Consider the following 18,384-nt stretch of genomic DNA (forward strand, 5'->3'; position numbering starts at 1 on the left):
GGTTCAGGTGCCCCTTATGTTGGAACTTTGGGCCCTGAATGATGTATGTAACATGGACGATTCTTCGTAAGATCGTGCCCTGTTCCCAAAAAGAAAGGTTATTTCAAAAATGTCTTAAATACACGTTATCTCCGCTGTTAAACCGTTTCGTTGTATGTGTTTGGGTAGCAGTTTATGAAACGTCCAAACATGATCTCTGCTGGGGATCCCACATCTGGTTTGTTCGGATTTCTCGTGATTCAGTAAACCTGCAGAAATTGCTGAAGGGCCTTTTCTGTCGGTGTATCGGACGCCTTTTTAAATGCCATTTTAAGCGTATCGACGAAGCGTTGGGCCTAGCCGTTGCTTCTGGCGTGGTACTGAGGTGTCGTAATATGCTTGACTTGATACGTCTCGCAGAATTCTCTGAACTCTGTCGAGGTGAACTGTGTTGCGTTGTCGCTAACCAAACAGTCTACAACCCCAAACCGAGCAAACAACTCTAATAAAAAATGTGTCGTTGTTGCCGTGGTCGTTTTTTTGCATTTTAGTCCCTCTGCCCATTTAGAGTAAGAGTCAACTACTATCAGGTAGTAAAAATCCTCCACAGGTTCCGCATAATCGATGTAGATCCTCAGCCATGGTTGTTCAGCCTTAGGCCAAAGTTTATATGTTGTCGGTGGTGCTTTTGTAGCCAAAGCACAGACTTTGCATCTGTTCACCATGTCAGTAATATCTTGGTTCATAGCTGGCCAATAAACAAAACTTCTCCTTAGGCTTTTCATTCTGTGTATTCCTGTATGCGTTATGTGAAAATCCCTGAGAAGGGTTTGGGGGATGACAACCCTTTCACCGTATAACAGTATTTCGTCGCAACCAGAAAAAAGTCTGAACTGGTGTCACCCTGTGCTAATTTATGCTTCGTGGTTTGAATGAAATTGTCATTTAAGAATTCTGACTTAATTTCCTGAAGTGTGACCGACAGTTCGCGGATAATATTGTTTATCGTGGTTTTTACATCACTATTAATACGTAGTGCCGCGATTACTGAATCTTCAAAGGTTCCATTTTGGCAGGAATCAGTCTCGATAAACCGTCTGCATGGTCTAGTTGTTTTGAGGGGAGAAATTGAATTGTAAAATTATAGTTCATCAGAATAGTTCCCCATCTTAATAGTCGGTTCGCAGTGGATGCTGGAAGTCCTTTTTTATCCAAAAATGGATATTACGGCTTATGGTCGGTTTGTAGAAAAAATGTCTTCCGTACAAGAACCGGTAGAATTTTGAAACTGCAAATATAATTGCTAGGGCCTCTTTCTCGATCTGAGAATAATTCTTTTCCGCTGGCAAGAGAGTCCGTGATGGGAAAACAATAGGCTGTTTCGAGCCATCCGGCATTCTATGTAGCATGCACGCTCCGACGCCATATTAACTAGCGTCGCTAGCTACTATTATGTCCAACTGCGGGTTGAAATGGGCTTGGAATAGTTTTGAAGTCAGGATTCCTTTTATTTCTTGGAATGATGTCTGGAAACCTTCTGTCCACTCCCAAGCCTTATCCTTTTTCAGCAATTCAGTAAGTGGTGCGCGCAATTTGTGCATATTTGGGATGAACCCCTTGTAATAATTTGCCAAACCTAAAAAACTCTGCAATTGAGTTATGTTTACTGGTGCCGGCATTTCTCTGATAGCGGTCGCCCTATCTGCGTCTGAACATCTGCCATCTTTATCGATTATTTGACGCAGGTATTTAATTGTTTGTAAAAAGAACTCGCATTTATGTGTTTTGATCTTAAATCCATAATCTTGTATTCGACTGAATACTTGTCTGATATATTTTTCATGCTTCTTCTTGTTTTTGCTCGCTATGATAATGTCATCAAGATATGCGATTGCGGTGTCCAAGCCGGACAGCATAGTATCCATTACTTGCTGGAATATTGCGGGTGCTACCTTGATACTAAACGCAAGTCTTTCGTATCTGTACAACCCCCGATGAGTGTTAATACAGAGGTGGTTAGTGCTTTTGTCGTTTACCGGAATCTGTAGGTAAGCGTCGCTTAGGTCGATCTTAAAAAAAACTTGCGTCCATTTAATTTAGTGAACACTTCTTCTGGACTAGGTAATGGACAGTGAAAATCTTCAAAGGATCGTTGAGTCCGGTTGCGAAGTCGGCCCAAACTCGAATTTTCCCGGACCTTTTCTTTGCGTAAACTGCCGGAGCGACCCACTCACTATATTCAATTTTAATCAGTATACCAATGCTTTCTAATTTGTCTAGTTCCTAATTTATTTTGTTCGGGGAAGCGAACGGGATATTACGTTTCTTTTTAAACACCGGCTGTGTGCCACGAGTAAATACGTTTGTGAATTCTTTTTTTAAAACAAGTTATAAGTTTCTCCGTTTCTGCTGGGCGGGTATCTATTTTCTTGCAGAATGTGAATATAGGAAGATCCCAGAGACGAAACTCCTCCATGCTGTCAGAACTAAACAGGTCTCACTATCTTTTAGCACATACAAGCTTAGTTTTTTCCCCCGTAAAGCGACGTTTGTAGTTAATTCACCGCGCCTGATTTCCGCATCTTTTCCCGGCGTTAATCCTTGCGCAAACACAACCCATTTAGAATTGTCTGCTGTTAGTTCAGACAACTGAAAGTCATCAAAGTGTTTTTTCACTACAGCTACGTAGGTGGCAACATCTTCATTATCATCTTTTACCACATTAAAACATCTCCAAATCTTATAGAAAAGAGACGTTTTCGTCGAGAAAAGTTTAGTTAACATATTTACCGTCTCATTGAATGATAAATCTACTGTTTTACCAGCCAAGATGTAATCCACGAATGTATCATGCTCAGCCGTTTCCAATTTTCGTAGTAGAAGTCTGGTTTTCTTTTGATCAGCCCAGTTGCTGTAGTAGTCAATATTAAAATATCTTCATAACGCCGAAAATACGCTACAAATGATTTTTCCTCTTCCTCGTATTACGCGTTCGCATTATTTTTAACACTTTCTGTAAGTAATTCCTCTGTTCGTAATTGACGTTCGTCTAACTGTTTTTCGGTTCGTATTTGACACTCCGCTAACTGTTTTTTCAATTCCTTTTGCTGTTCCTCAAATTGTGACTGACGCTTTGCGACAGCGATATGCAACTTGGTCAAATATTCCATCGCTAGTTTCAATTCGTCCATTTTGCTTTGTCAGCATTAGCACTTTCAAAACGCTCGCTTAATTTTACAAAACAATTTTATTTTTCTTATGTCTTCCTTCAAACACTAAATCGAACAGAAAAAAAAACATAAATATATAAAAAAGCCATTGGCTAAAGAAAAAAAAATCAAGTGTATATTTTACTCCAGAGAAAAAAAATTTTAGCAGCGAAAACCATAAGTGACGAATTCCTTTTCCAAAAGCGTAAGAATTAACTTTTCTAAGTCGCGACGAGCCTTTTTCTTTTTGCAAAAGTACAGCGCTATCATTGAAAGCCGCGACGAACTTTTTTCTTTTCAACTCTTTTTTTCCGTAATCATCTGTGTTTTTTTTTTAGTTACCGTGAACCTTTCAGTTGCAAGTGTTATGTTAGGCACCTCCTTGGGCTTGATAACATTTGAGTCCGACGTCGTTAGTATTTGTAAAATACTATTTCAACGCAAATATATTTTTCAATATCGCTACTGGTTTCGATTTTAGCATGCTCCTTGAATCCAATGTCGCCAGTGTTTAGTTTTTTAGAACCCTGTTTTTAAACGTGAGTACGTTCTCTGAATCCAATGTCGCCAGTGTTATAGCTTGCAATAAGCCACAAAGAAAAGAGAACAACCGAATAGAGCTAAAAAATATATTACTGGAACAACAACGTAAAAGGGTTACAACTAAAAAGAGTAGTAAACGTCACAGAGCAGGCGTGGGTCGCTCCACTAGTGGGATCAAAAGGTCTATAGTTTATATAATGAATAGAACAGTCCATTTGGAGGGCGATTTCCCCACGGCAACGTTCAATAAATTAACTGGATAGAAAAAAAGGCTAATATTGGCATGAACATATCTTAGTTTCAGTATAAATTATAATATAACATTTATACATATTTTACGACCAGACAAAACCGGGTGGCTTTCTAGTAGTTTCATTAGTTGAACTGTCAGAATTTGTGTTTCCAGCACACTAAAATGTTGCAATTAGGACGGTTCAACAAAGTTTCCGACCACAGTTGTGATCCCTTGTGTGGTTTCTAAATAAGGGCCACATTTCACTACCTCACAACTGAGGAGTCGGCTTGGAAATCAACACCAAACTGGTGATCTTCTGGTGCAACCAGATGGCCCTGGCAAACCCTAGGCGTGGTGCAGGCCTCGGCGCCAGCTCACAATCCAAAGAGACGCAGCTTTGACTTCACAAGGAGTGCTACGAGTTTATCCGTTCTCTCATTGCCCCCCACCCCTCCAGCGACCTAGACCCATTGGATTACATCTTTTGGTCATAACCTCCCACAACAACAAAGCTGGCCTTATCGAAGCCATCCGTCAAGTATTCGCCGACATTTGTGGAAAAAGCTATGTTTCCAGTTTCGGACCCGTATTTAGTCGGTAATATAACAGCTCTACTACTTAATCAACTTACTCGAATTGGTATTTCAATAAAATCAACAAAAAAACTGTATTTTGTTTTCGTTTAGTCGACAAATGTATCGTTCCACTCTATACTATGTTTGTTATATCTACATATGAAACTATGAACAATATGTCAGTCGTACATGATGATGATGATGATGATGATGATGATGATGATGATGATGATGATGATGATGATGATATGATGATCCTAGGGGGTGTAAATTACTCAGATAATAAATCCAATTTTGTAAAATCCACAAATGCCACGTCATAACAAAGTCTAAATTAACATAAAAGGCTTCCGTTCATTTTCCAGTGTAATCATGCCCCGTTTTCCTCATATGTCTAATCGCCTTTTCAGTTATTTAGCAAACATAAAAAGGCACACACCTTCTTTCTCCCTAGCAGCTTTTGAACTTCTGGTAAACTTGTGGTAAACATTAGCACTGAGTAGTATATTAAAATACGATTAAAAATATAGTTGAGCTATATTTATATGAGCCTATGTTGAGTTTTTCTTACTTACATCTAAGCATAAATTCCCGCTTACTTATGATTGTGATGAGCTTATTTATGTAAGTAATAGTTAGAAATATCAGAAAAACATGTATGAAAAACAGAATCCAGCTGATTCGAGTACGATGTACATTACGGACTCATGGGAAAAAACTTTACTTCTATTTAAAAACATGTATATAGATTCCATGTAGTTTACATACCACTTATTTTACTAAGATGGCTATTTCATACATTATTATTTAGAAGAAAACATTCCACAAACTACCATTATAAATGTTATTACTACCATGAAATAGAATATATATAGAGACACGTGCTCCATAGTGAACATATTATTCTACTGTATACCAAAAATTAAACGAGATAAAATTGAATGGAGTTTCTTATCAAGAAGCTGTGTTGTCATTGTTATTTCTTTAAACTTCAACACATTATATAACACGATAGATTTCAAGCGCATGCGCAGCAAATTAATGTTTTAAGTCATCAAGTTTTGTAAATTCTATTCCAGATTTGAAATCCTCTAAAACATGGTTTATTATAAAACGTATAATCACGTAAACCGTTATCATCTCGTTAGTTTAAAAAAGAGTGATATATATTTGTTTATATATTTCACGTTTTACATTTACAAGTATATATATATATATATATATACACACACACGCACATATATATATATACACACACACATATATATGTGTGTCCGCATTGCGCATATGTAGTATAAAAGTGGTGATTTCTGAAAATCAATATTAGAGATAAAACAAGCACTCCCAAATTAAGTTTGAAGGCCAACTGTAATGTCTGCCTCTATTATTTCGTAAACTGCTTACAAAACAATTTCCATCTTTTACCCTGCCTCAAATAAAACATTTAATTTTTTTCCTTTACTATTTATGGCGAATTTTAGGTACGTCTCTTGTGTCAAACTATTGATTATTGAACAAATAGTGTAGGTACTCTTTATTTAACACGCACACACACACATATATATATATATATATATATATATATATATACGCATACACTTGCAAGTTATATATTTAGAAACGAGAAGGATTTAATTGCAAAAAATTTACACTGATACGCATATATATATATACATATACATATATATATATATATACAAATGTATCTATATATATATATATATATAATTATTTCCACAGAAAAACAACGTCGATGCTCAAAAAAGCCATGACAGAACACAAACCGAATGTGCGAGACAAGTGTTTCGCCTTTATTTAGGCTCATCAGTTAGACATATCTGAACTCAGGATTGGAAACACAGGCCTCTGTAATGCAAGGTGAGTAGTCTGCCACGTGAACAAATGCGCAACAAACATTAAAGTATATTAATAAAAACAGATCAATCCAACCGTAACCAATTTCGACTCTGGAATGAACTTACTTTTTTCAGAACGAGGGATGTGTCCATCCAAACAACTATAGCCGAAGAAGATGTATCACAAGTATGCATTTTATACTCGCTTGGATGATTCCATCTAACAACTAAACGTAGCGAGCAATTAGTAAGAGGGTTTTAAAATTATATATTTATATACATATATATATATTTCTGTAGAAATATATTTGCTTATTATATATCAAGCATTATGTAAGACGCTCAATGTGATTACAGAGCAATATATAGAATAACTAGCAAAAATGTATATTCCAAAATTCATGATGTTGACCATCTTATGATTTATTATTTTAAATCAGTTGATTCATACAATTCTTGAAAGTATGTTTCGTAGCGCAAAATCAGTCAATAATTATATCAATTAGTGAATTTATTATGCTTTTAACTCATCAGAGGAAATAGCAACAATTAATCCTGTCAAACGGAATCGAAATGCGAATGACATGGCGAAAATCTTAAAATTGGAAGATAAGAACCTTTAGATTTTTCATTAGGCCATATTGATTTTTTATAAAACAAAGTCATTAAACCCAATTATTCGTACTAACAATTTTAATTAATTCATGAATCTACTTCCAAAATGTTCTATTAAATAATTAGTAAATTTATTAATTCTAAGTGATGTATACACACTTATGAAAATAATATCAACATATTATAAAGTATACATGTTTGTATATACGAAAATAAACTAAGCTACAAAAATAATATAAAAGAAAAACTAACTATTTTCATTATTTTATGAATCTTCTACCAAAATGTTCTATTTATTACTTAGTAAATTTATTCATTCATAGTTATGTATGCAAACTTTTGAAAATAATATCAGCAAATTAAAAACTATTATACACGTTTGCATATACGAAATGAAACTAAGCTACAAAAAAAAAACGATTGCTCATTTTAGTCAGTTATCGTAACTAAACTATGTATCCGAATTAAAAACTATACATAATTCAAATCTATCAGCTATTACAATCAAACCCATCAATCCTTACAATAATAATTTTAATATCATACAATCAAAGAACTATACTTACGTTTTTTTTTTAAGTTTAGGATAATCTGAACATTCTTTTATATCGTAATTGTCCATAATTAAAATAACTTAATAACGTGTGGCATATATATATATATATATATATATATATATATATATATATATATGTATATATATATGTGTGTGAGGGGGGTGTCTGTATGTGTGTGTGGATGTTAATCATTTGTTTAATGTGTATATACCAATCATGAGGGAGCTGGATATGACCTTAAACTATATCCAATGGTGAGGCCCTAGCTTGCCGGCTTTTGGAGTGTGGAGTCACCCTTTAATTGCCATTGCTCTCAGGTCCACTCTGACCCGGAGTGTTAGTACCTGTTATGGTCCCAACTATGGGTTAAATAGAAATAGACTTGAAAACATCAAATATATTCTATTAAAAAAAAAATTCTTCAAAATCTTTGGATTCGTCATTAAATAATATGACCATTTATTTAAAGGTTTATATGCCGTAAAAAAACCCAAACAAACCAATGATGAGGGATTAAATTCTTTTACATAATTTAAAAGTCTTTATACTAAAAAAAGTACTTAAATTTTGAAAATGTGTAATCCCAATGAAGGCATTTTTTTTTATTTCCAGGGCATATATAATGTAATATAATATTCCCCCCAGTTCGAAATATTAAGTTTTCTTTCGTTGGTAATTTATTACAATATTTTTTCGTTCGGAAGTCGGCAAAATTAAGTCATTGGTGCATTTAAATCACTTACACGCCAGATGTTTAATTTAAAACAGAAAAATATTTCGAACCGACATATTTTACCCTTTTCTGTATCCCGAAAACTGCGACCATACTACATTTATCATAAGGCATTTCAAATATCCGTGTGTTTTTGTGAATTATTATTGTTATGTTTATATTTTTATTTGATTTTAAAGTTTAGTTGATTTTTATTTGATTTTCAAATTTATTTTATCTTGTTTTCTTTTGTATATTTGTTTGTTTTTTGCATTAATAAATATCTTAAACGCAATAAATAGATTCTTTATATCGTGCTTTAGCTAATTTTAGTTAGAGTATTCGTTATTGTTAATTATTAGTTGATCATTTTGTGATTGTTTAGATATTTCGTTTTGAAATACTATGTTTGAGTTGTTGAGAATGATGAAGTCGTTTTAGGTTTATGGTAAATTGCAAATTGCGGATATTAAATGTTACGTCTAAAAAGTCGTGAATTAAAGTTATATTTTTTGTTTAAAGTGCATTTCACTATAACAAATTGATTAATTTCCTGGTAAGTTTTCTCTAATATTTTATTGGTGTAATTTATTGAAAGAATATGTCATCTCGATATAAGCCCACGTTCAATTCTAGAATTTTTTAATATAATTAATTCAAAAGGTACAGATCTACCAGACCTGTTACCTCGCATTGTCCGAATACCCATTGTGATGTCAAATTTTAGGTTCCTGTTTTTCCTTGAGCATAATTTATTCATTGCTTCTAATTTTAATTTTTTATGTTTTTTTCATTTTACTGTGACTTAAATGCTGTAACGAAAAACTTTTAGTATTGTTAGTCGCAAACGAAACACAATTGCATTTGTTACTTTTTTTAAAAACAATAGAATACTAACTGAAAACTGGGTATTTGAAACTTGGGGAACTATAATACATATATATATATATATATATATATATATATATATATATATATATATAGGTGTATAGGGATGAGTGAGTGTGTGTATGCACGTGTTTGTGTGTTCGAAGTGTATGATCATATATTTTTTATTTGAACTCGGTATTTTAATGCAATCTAAACTAACATAATTTTAAGGGAAGATGGGAATTAATTAGAGTGAACACGGTTTTCCCCACGTGGTACTTATGTTATTTGTGATTTAACAGATTTGTCGCAGAGTAAATAAAAGTGTAAGAATAGTAATATGCTGATGTTGAATTTTTGTTTTTTTATGTATAAATATAAACAGAACACAAGCGTTTATATTTCATAGTTTCTAGATAGTAAAACAAGTCGAATAAAGTGGAAGTGAATGTTGTGAAACTATACGTATTTGTTTTTCAATCGAGCCAGAAACAATAGGAAACGTATTCGAATCAATTTCAATAGGAAGCTTAAGAGGATTAAGAGAACAGTGTTTTTTCAAACAGAATATCTACATGTGACTTTGATAATTCGATGTCAAACTTAGGTAAAATAATAAAATTAACAATACGAAGACATATATACATTCCAATTACTTTATAAATAATACTTTTGCACAGAATGTCAAGAAGAATTCGTATATTTCCATAGATGCTCATGAAACAAAATACTCTTACAAGCTCGATATCCACACTTATAAGAAACTCATTTACAAGAAACTCATAAGACAAAGTGGTATTTATCAAAACATTGTATAATATTATCTGAGAACCGAAAAATTAACGAATATCAATAACATTGTGGAAATATAAATTCCAAACACTTCAAGGTTTACTTTGAAAGACCATAAACCAAATTCCCATGAAACCCCATCTATCTGACTGACTTGCCCCTTCAGCTCTATAATAGAAACTCTCCCTCATACAAAGAAAACGTTGATGTCCCTTGTTGGCAACGCTGTAACTCGGTTAAAATTGTTCTTAAACCGTAACGGTAAGCAGATAATGAGCTTGATAAAATTTGACAAAAATAATTACTATCAGTCAATCTTTTTTAAACATAGCAGTGATATTTACTACAAGAAATTCTGGTTATAGGCATTAGATATTTGCTGTTAGAAAAAAATGTCTCCTAATACAACTTGATAATTAGCATTGAACAGGAAAGAATCACCCTAATCATTTTGATATAATTGTAAGCGCCCCAGACTCTGATAGGGGATTGCTTTAGTAGGACTATATGTATTGGAGGAATTAAGGCTTGTTTTCAAATATATGCAAAGGTTTTATAGATATGATTAACTACTGATTAATAGGTACAGACCCAGAGAATACAAGTACACTACCGTAACACTTCATTATTTCTACAGAAATTTGGAGTTTCCATAGATATATAACCTAATAAGAAAACCATCAAACTTTTTTGATATTTCACTGAATTTTAACTCCGAATCATACCGCGTGTATACTAAGCCTAACCTATTACCACTAAATATCAACAAATATTTTAATCAACCAAATTCTATTAAAAATCTTATCGTACTCTCTGTCGCTAGAATAATCTCTAAAAACTACATTCTAAAATGATGTTGCAAGAAATTCAGAATATACAGAAAACACAGAATACACCAAAAACAACTCTCATATTAGTAAATTAAAATCAGTAATCACTCACAATATGATAAGACCAAAATCTAATAAAAATTATACCCATATGAAATAACATGAGTCAGAACAATCAGAGTCAATCAAAAAGGTGTAACTGTATAAAGCAAAAATGCATTTAGTTAATTCTCTTTTAAGCTCTTTGTAAAAGTCCACATATTTAAAGGCTTGACGGCATTTAAGAATTGTATAAAACACACACATATACATATTATATATATATATATTAATATCTACTTTCATCTATTTTTAAAACGATGGAATACCTTGATTGTCTAAAACCATATGCAGAGAAGCAGGTCCATATATATAATAATGTCTAATGAATTAAATGTAATGGATTATTATGCAGCATCTGTTTTTGCAATCCTAAGTTACTTAGATCCAGAGAGAAAGTTCTTCAGTAAAAATATTATATATATATATATATATATATTTTTTTTTTTTGGCAACACTTATAGCTGTCATCAACGTGAGCATATTAGTTTCAACTGTGAGTAACATTATTATACCTTGCTTAATATTATGTTCTTTATGGAATAGAAGTCTAACGTAGTGCAGTCCGCAATTATTAATTATGTCCTTTTGTATTCACCATTGAAACGTGTTCCTGCTAAAGATACTTTTTCTCATATAAAATCTATCAATTATCAATATTTCCTCCGTGTCAATTGTCAATACAATATTACTGCATATAGGACATTATATATATATGTATATATATATATATATATATATATATATATATATTAGCAAAATACTCGTCGTTTCCTGGGTTTAAAAACAACCTACAGAAAATGGACTCTGATTTATGAAAGTATGATAGGTTATGATAAGGGCGGGTTGTAAAGAGATAGCTTCGATTTTGGGGGTATCAACATCAAAGAAAAATATGATGAAAATAAAAATAAAATAGAAAAACTCCATAATTTATTATACCATACCTGTTCACACTGAAACATTTATCACAATATTCTGTGGATCTATATTAAAAAACCTTGTTAAACTTTGTGACATATTTCGATTCTATGGAGGTCAGGCGCGAACGAACACCCCAGAATTTTATTATATCATATTTCTTCAAACTGAAACATAATTATCAAAGTATACTTACCTAGATAGATATGAAAAGTGTTTATTAAAGTGTGTGTGTCAATTTCCATTCTATGGAGGCCAGGCACGAACGCAGCCCTCACAATTTTATTATGCCATTCCTATTTAAGTTAAAACATACTTATCAAAGTATTATTATGTACATTTATATAAAAAACACTTGTAAAAGTTTTTTTTTAATTTTTAATTTTTTTATTTCCATACTTTGTGGACCAGGCACGTCCGCAGACCCCACAATTTTAATAAATCTTCATTATGCCAGATCAAACATACTCATTCCTGTGTCTCGATACATCTATCACAATATGTGATCAGTTTACTATAATAGTCAACCATATAGAAGCCTATTCTTGACTAGAGACACACACAGACGGTCAACTTTATATATATATATATATATATATATATATATATATATTCAAGCAGGTCTGATTGAACACGACCGATATATTCTTTATTCCGCTCTTTCTGGATAGCTCTTGTATTAGTCGAGCGGTATTTTTAATTTCAATAAGCATGTTATATAAAATGGCGTCAATATTTCGTACTGCCATACTAACAAATATACTACCAGTATTTAATAACGAACAAAAAACTAACTAAATAAACTATAAAATAGAAAAATCGAAATTAAAAAATAAAAAAAATACGCCTCCGACCCTCCTGCACCCTCCTTTATAGCTAATTTAATATTCTAATTTTTGTTTAATTATATATATTTCGTAATTGTTAAACGTAAGATACTAATATTTCCTTGCTTAAATTAACGTGTAACTTTCAACGTAATATAAGTTTGGTATACTCTTGAAAGAAAAAAAATAAAATGTGGGAATACCGAAAATTAATTAAATTAAAAAATGGTAACAATTATACAAACGTTCACGATATGAAGTAACGCCTACATCGCGGGAGAAAAAAATCTAAACCAGCAGTCCCGTCCTCTCCTGCACTATCTCACGTCATGTTCAGACTGCTTTTGTCTTTTTTACATTTTGGGCTACTGTAGAACTTGACGACTCTTGTCATATATTCAAACACTGTAGTGTTTAAAGCATAGATTCTAGAAAATGGAGATACAACTGCATTGAACATGATATTTGTAAGAATTTAGAATATTTCATCAGAATTTGTTATTTTTATTACATTTTCACCCCCAAAAAAGGCACATCGCCACTTTGATATAGGGACTATTATCAAGGACATAAGCTACAGGGGTACGTTGTAGGGAGTTGGGAAGCCAGATGTCGGTTCACGTCACACTTGAACTTCTGCATGTCAGTACAGTTGGGGAAGCATGGTCCCGGAAAGGAATTACAAAGTCTAGCGGTTCTGGGGAATTAACAACTGGAGTAGAAGGATCTCTTACATCTAGGGAGCTCTACTGTGAAGGAGTATGACTTAGCTGCTTGTCGGGATTGTAGGGGTTATTTACGTCAAGGGGATACAAGTGCTTGCAGTTCGTCAGAGCATTCACCATTAAAATACTTGTAGAACAGGAAGAGGGATGCAACGTTTCGTCGATGGGATAGAGGCTGAAGCTTAAATGACAGTTCAGGACCTATTAGATTGGCGGCTTTCTTTTGAACCTTGTCTAGGAGTAAAAGACTAGTAGCAGATGCACCAGCCCAAATATGGAAACAATACTCAATACATGGGCGGATGGTGGCCTTATAGATGTACAGGATACTATCGGGCGTTAGTAGCTTTCTAGCACGGTAGAGAGAACCTACCTTTTTCGCAGCGTTTCTGGCAGTACTTTCAATGTAATTGTTCAAACTCATGTTTCCTGTGAACGTTAGGCCGTGGGGTTTAAATGATGCAGTTTCAGATAAAGAGTCTTTGGTCATTGCTATTGGTGGTCATTGCTATTGGTTTCTTGCAATTATTGAAGGAAACAAGTTTAGTCTCTATATATTTATATACGTATACTGTTTAAAAAAATTAATAAACATAACCATTCGTACGCAGAGGTATGTACATATGTACTGCACGATCCAGTGTGTTTAGAACGAGCGGAAGTCAGAGAAGGTTGTTTAATCACTAGTAAACTGATTGGCTGTGCGCATATATATATATATATATATATATATATATATATATATATATATATATACACCCATTTTTAACGAATTATACTACTATTATATCACAACCGTACAGACATCCCCCCGCTGTGTGTTTACATGAATTCACATGCATTTACTTAAAAAAGGTACTCTTCCATTAAACGCCCCACACTGGAATAATAATTTATTGTTTAGAAGCCCATTATTTCATATTGGAATGGAAGGGTGCTTTCTAACTATGCTGTATGTTCAACTGAAAATTAATAGTAAAATTGAATTTAACTTGCACTTGCTATTTTAAAAATAGCTCGGATCAATAAACGCAAACGCAACTTTTGAAAAGTAAACACATAAAGAAATAATGACTGGGGCCAGACCGAATTTTTCTCAAAGACAAAAGTCGAAAAAAAAAAAACAAAAAGAAAAAAAATAATGGCGAGGGGTGGATGAAGGTTAGAAAGTCAGATCGGAGTTGTAAATCGTATATAAAATTTAGAGGATCGATTAACTAGAACGTTGTATGTGAAAGTGATCCCCCTTCCAAATATTTTAGTATTAATTTGTTTTTACTTTTTGTAATTTTCTGGTAGCTTTGTATCCATCCATAATGATCCCCAGAAATAGTTGAAAAGACGAAAAGGAAAGACTTGTAAAGGGGAGTGTCGATTGTTCAGGTTCACTCACAAATTTACAAAAACAAATTTATTTACCTAATCCTAACCCTTACTCTAACCTACAAACTTTTTTAAAGATTTTATTTACCCAAGTTGTGCGTGGTTACAACTATAAATTGAGTTAAAAGAGAAAACAACTATACGTTTTTCATGTCAAACGTTGTTTATTTACGATTATATTATTAGTATTATCCATTAAAATTTGGAATTGTTTTTAAACAACAAAGGACAAAATATATGTTTTTCAAATGTAAAAATTAACTCCGTTTTCAATTCAAATATTTAAACCTTTTTCTACACCCTAACACAGCGTAGTTTATCATATATAAAGAAATCAAAAGTTACTGTTTACGGTTACACGTTTAAAAGACCATTAATGATAATATAAAACAAGTTATCTTATTTAAAATAATAATTACTTAAAATTTTAGATTGGGGGATCACTTTCCTATATAAATTTAACGTAAAATGATACCACACTTCTTGGTAGCGTAGCGAGATATGTAATCGTTATTATTTTTTAAAGTTTGTGGTAGTGAATGGCAGAAATAGAGAATGGGGTAGGATGATATCATATTTTACAATACGTTGAAACACTTAAAAAAATAAGTGTAAGGACTTTTCATTTTTTTTAACATTTGTGTAATGTTGTGGCCTCTCGGCTTGTCATCATACCATAGTATCTGTGTTAACTCTGGCAAGCAGGGCCAAGAGTCAAAACATTATTATTATTATTTATTATTATTATTATTACTATTATTATTATTATTATTATTATTATTATTATTATTATTATTATTATTCATTGATTCGAGCGACGGCGGGTCGCTGGATCAATTATTATGATTAAAACAATAAAAAAATTACATTGTGGAAAAATGTTTGACATATAATAAATTGCAAAAGGAATGAGAAAATAATAAATAAATGTAAACATTATTTTTGGGTCTGCATTAACAAATAACTAGATTGGGGTTACATCAGGTTGGGCTGGGGCACGTAATGGTGAGTCGAAATGAGACACGTGATGTAGTTAAATTTGGGGAGATTCTAAGCAGGCGTTAGTTGGACATCAGAGGGAACGGACGACTCAATATACATGGGCGAATGGTGGGGAAGCAAATAAATACAACAATTAACAGCGAACAACAAGGAACTAAATACAACAATTAACAGCGAACAATAAGCACGGTAGGGAGAGCCCACATTTTTGCAACAGCCTTGGCAATGCTCTCAATGAATCTATTCCAGTTCATGTTGCAGGTAAACGTTAGCCCGAGTAGTTTAAAAGAAGTACTTTAAGGCAATGTGTTCTTGCCCATTGCTATTAGTGGTAGAGAAGAGTTCTTGGAGTTATTGAAGGAAACAAGCTTAGTCTTGACAGCATTGAATATGACCATCCATTTTTGTCCCAATTCCACTACAGATTGGAGGTAAGGAGGAGGTGGGGAGCCATGATGTAATATACTGTTTTATTTTTTAATCCCCGAAACAATGCTAAACAACTTATGATCCCTTAAAAATAAATTATTATTGGTACTATAGTGAATTCGAGAGAACAAGATGATGCAGTGATTGCAGGTGATTGAATGAATTACTGACGAAATAGTTTTCTAACGAATGATAAAAAATATTTTTTGTACAGTTGCAAAGGTTAAAAACTTCCAAGACTATATATATATATATATATATATATATATATATATATATATATATATATATATATATATGAATAAGGCTTAGTTATTTCACCAATTTGAAGTTTAAACAATCGTTCACTTTCCACTTTGAGAACCTAGTGAATCAATTTGCTTACTAAAACATATCGCCTGATTCTCTCTTATATGTGTTAGTTGGTGTCACCCACCCACGTTAGATTTGGTATTTAAGTAATTTTTTGTATTAGTCGCGGTCGCGTTGTTTCGTTTGTTATAGTGAATACTTATAATTACGTTAACTACTTGGTTGTTATCTGGTAAATTCTATAACCAAAATTCGCTGCGAGCACGTATGCTATTTGTATTGTTCCGACTAGATATAATATTAGTGTACCCATTTATCAGTTTTGTAAGTATTTATACTACATTAAATCTTCCAAAATATTTGTAGCATAAAAATATCTCTGAATGTCTTTCCTTTCTAAAATATTTTATTGTTTGAGCTCAACAATTTAAACCATGATTGTCAAAAATTGGTTAACTAATGAAAAAAGTATTATCACGTTCCGTAAGTATTTCTGATGGACACCGATTTGATCTATTTATATTTTCAGTTTTTCTTTCTTTTTAACTTAAGCACCGAGGAATCGTCGTCAAAATAAGAAAACTAGAAACATCTTATACAACATAATTAAATGACGTAAGATCGCCCGTCACGGTTTGGGAAAATATGTTTTCTCATATGGCTTTCTGTTACTTATTTTTTAATATATGTTAATGATTTATTTACTCAAACTACATTTGTTTTAAATATTTTCGAAAGCTTAAAAAGTACAAAGACACACAAATAGAAAATCTAGATGAAATGTAATGATGCGTTTGTCTTAACTACGAGGAATATAACGGTTGAAAGCAAGAAAGTATTTGAAGGAAATATATCAACAATGCTAGGGCAGCAACACTGTTGCTACTACTATATTCATCGTTATGATAATACAACACAGCTGTTTATATATCGATGAAACTGCTGCAATATAGTTTATAAAGAAATATAATGGTTTACCATTTGTATGTTGTTATGTGTTTCTTTGGTTTGTTGTAATTCAGTTTCAAACTGTTTGATTTTGCTTTTTCTTTCGTTTAAAAAAAATTATCTGATATTCAAGCAATTTTCATTCCCATGAGAAATGAAATCATAGTCAGATCATTTAATTAATAAAACAGTTTATTACAAACTAGCAGCCATAATTAGATGCTTCATAAAACACATAATATAGCTTGTTAATTTTTAACAGATTATTAATCGAAATTGAACGAAACGAATATTTCTCATCAATTTGTATTTTGATTAAGAAAATTGTCGCACGCGAAAAATGATTGATGGTAATCGTGTATTGCTCTTGTTGGGATGGTGTTGAAGATTTATTAAATCGTTCGAAATGTTTTTCATAAACCGCAAAATCCGATTGAACTAAAATATGAGAGTTATTTCAAGTTAATTTTTTGCAGTCATATGAGTGCGTGTGAATGATGACATTTATATATTTTCATTCTTTATAACTCAAAACACAAGTATTGCAACTTAAACGTCCGAGTCTACTATTTGCCATCATGTGTATTATGAGCTTGTGAAGAGTTGAGCAGTAACATGCCTTTTCACATCATATTTAAACTTGTGCATGTTTGTAGAATCACAGGAGCACAGAACAGTGAATTAATTACAATATCTAACGGAGAAGAAATGAATGATTACAGTATAAAGTTTTTCCGTATCTAAAAAGTTTAGTAGTTAAATTTTGCTGATTGTAGGATTGGTTACGAGTATATACAAGTGAATCCCATTAAAGTACTTGTAAAACAGGCACAAGAATGCGAAATTCCGGGGATAGAACTATGATAGACGTTGGGCTTATTGTACGGATCTTATTAGCTTTGAAACTATGTATTTCATCCCTGCTCAAAAAAAGAGACTAGTCAAGGTGTTACAACTCGATTTAA

At 32.6% G+C, this 18,384-nt stretch overlaps 1 protein-coding gene across 1 annotated transcript in view; it reads right to left on the minus strand.

The window, feature by feature from the left end:
- The window catches only part of LOC145266689 (high affinity cationic amino acid transporter 1-like), a 381,400-nt gene that overhangs the window by 250,340 nt on the left and 112,676 nt on the right, over nt 1–18,384 (minus strand). The window lies entirely within an intron of this gene.

This window comes from Euprymna scolopes, chromosome 4 (assembly GCF_053919585.1).
Source record: "Euprymna scolopes isolate OS-2025 chromosome 4, ASM5391958v1, whole genome shotgun sequence".
NCBI classification, from domain to species: domain Eukaryota; kingdom Metazoa; phylum Mollusca; class Cephalopoda; order Sepiida; family Sepiolidae; genus Euprymna; species Euprymna scolopes.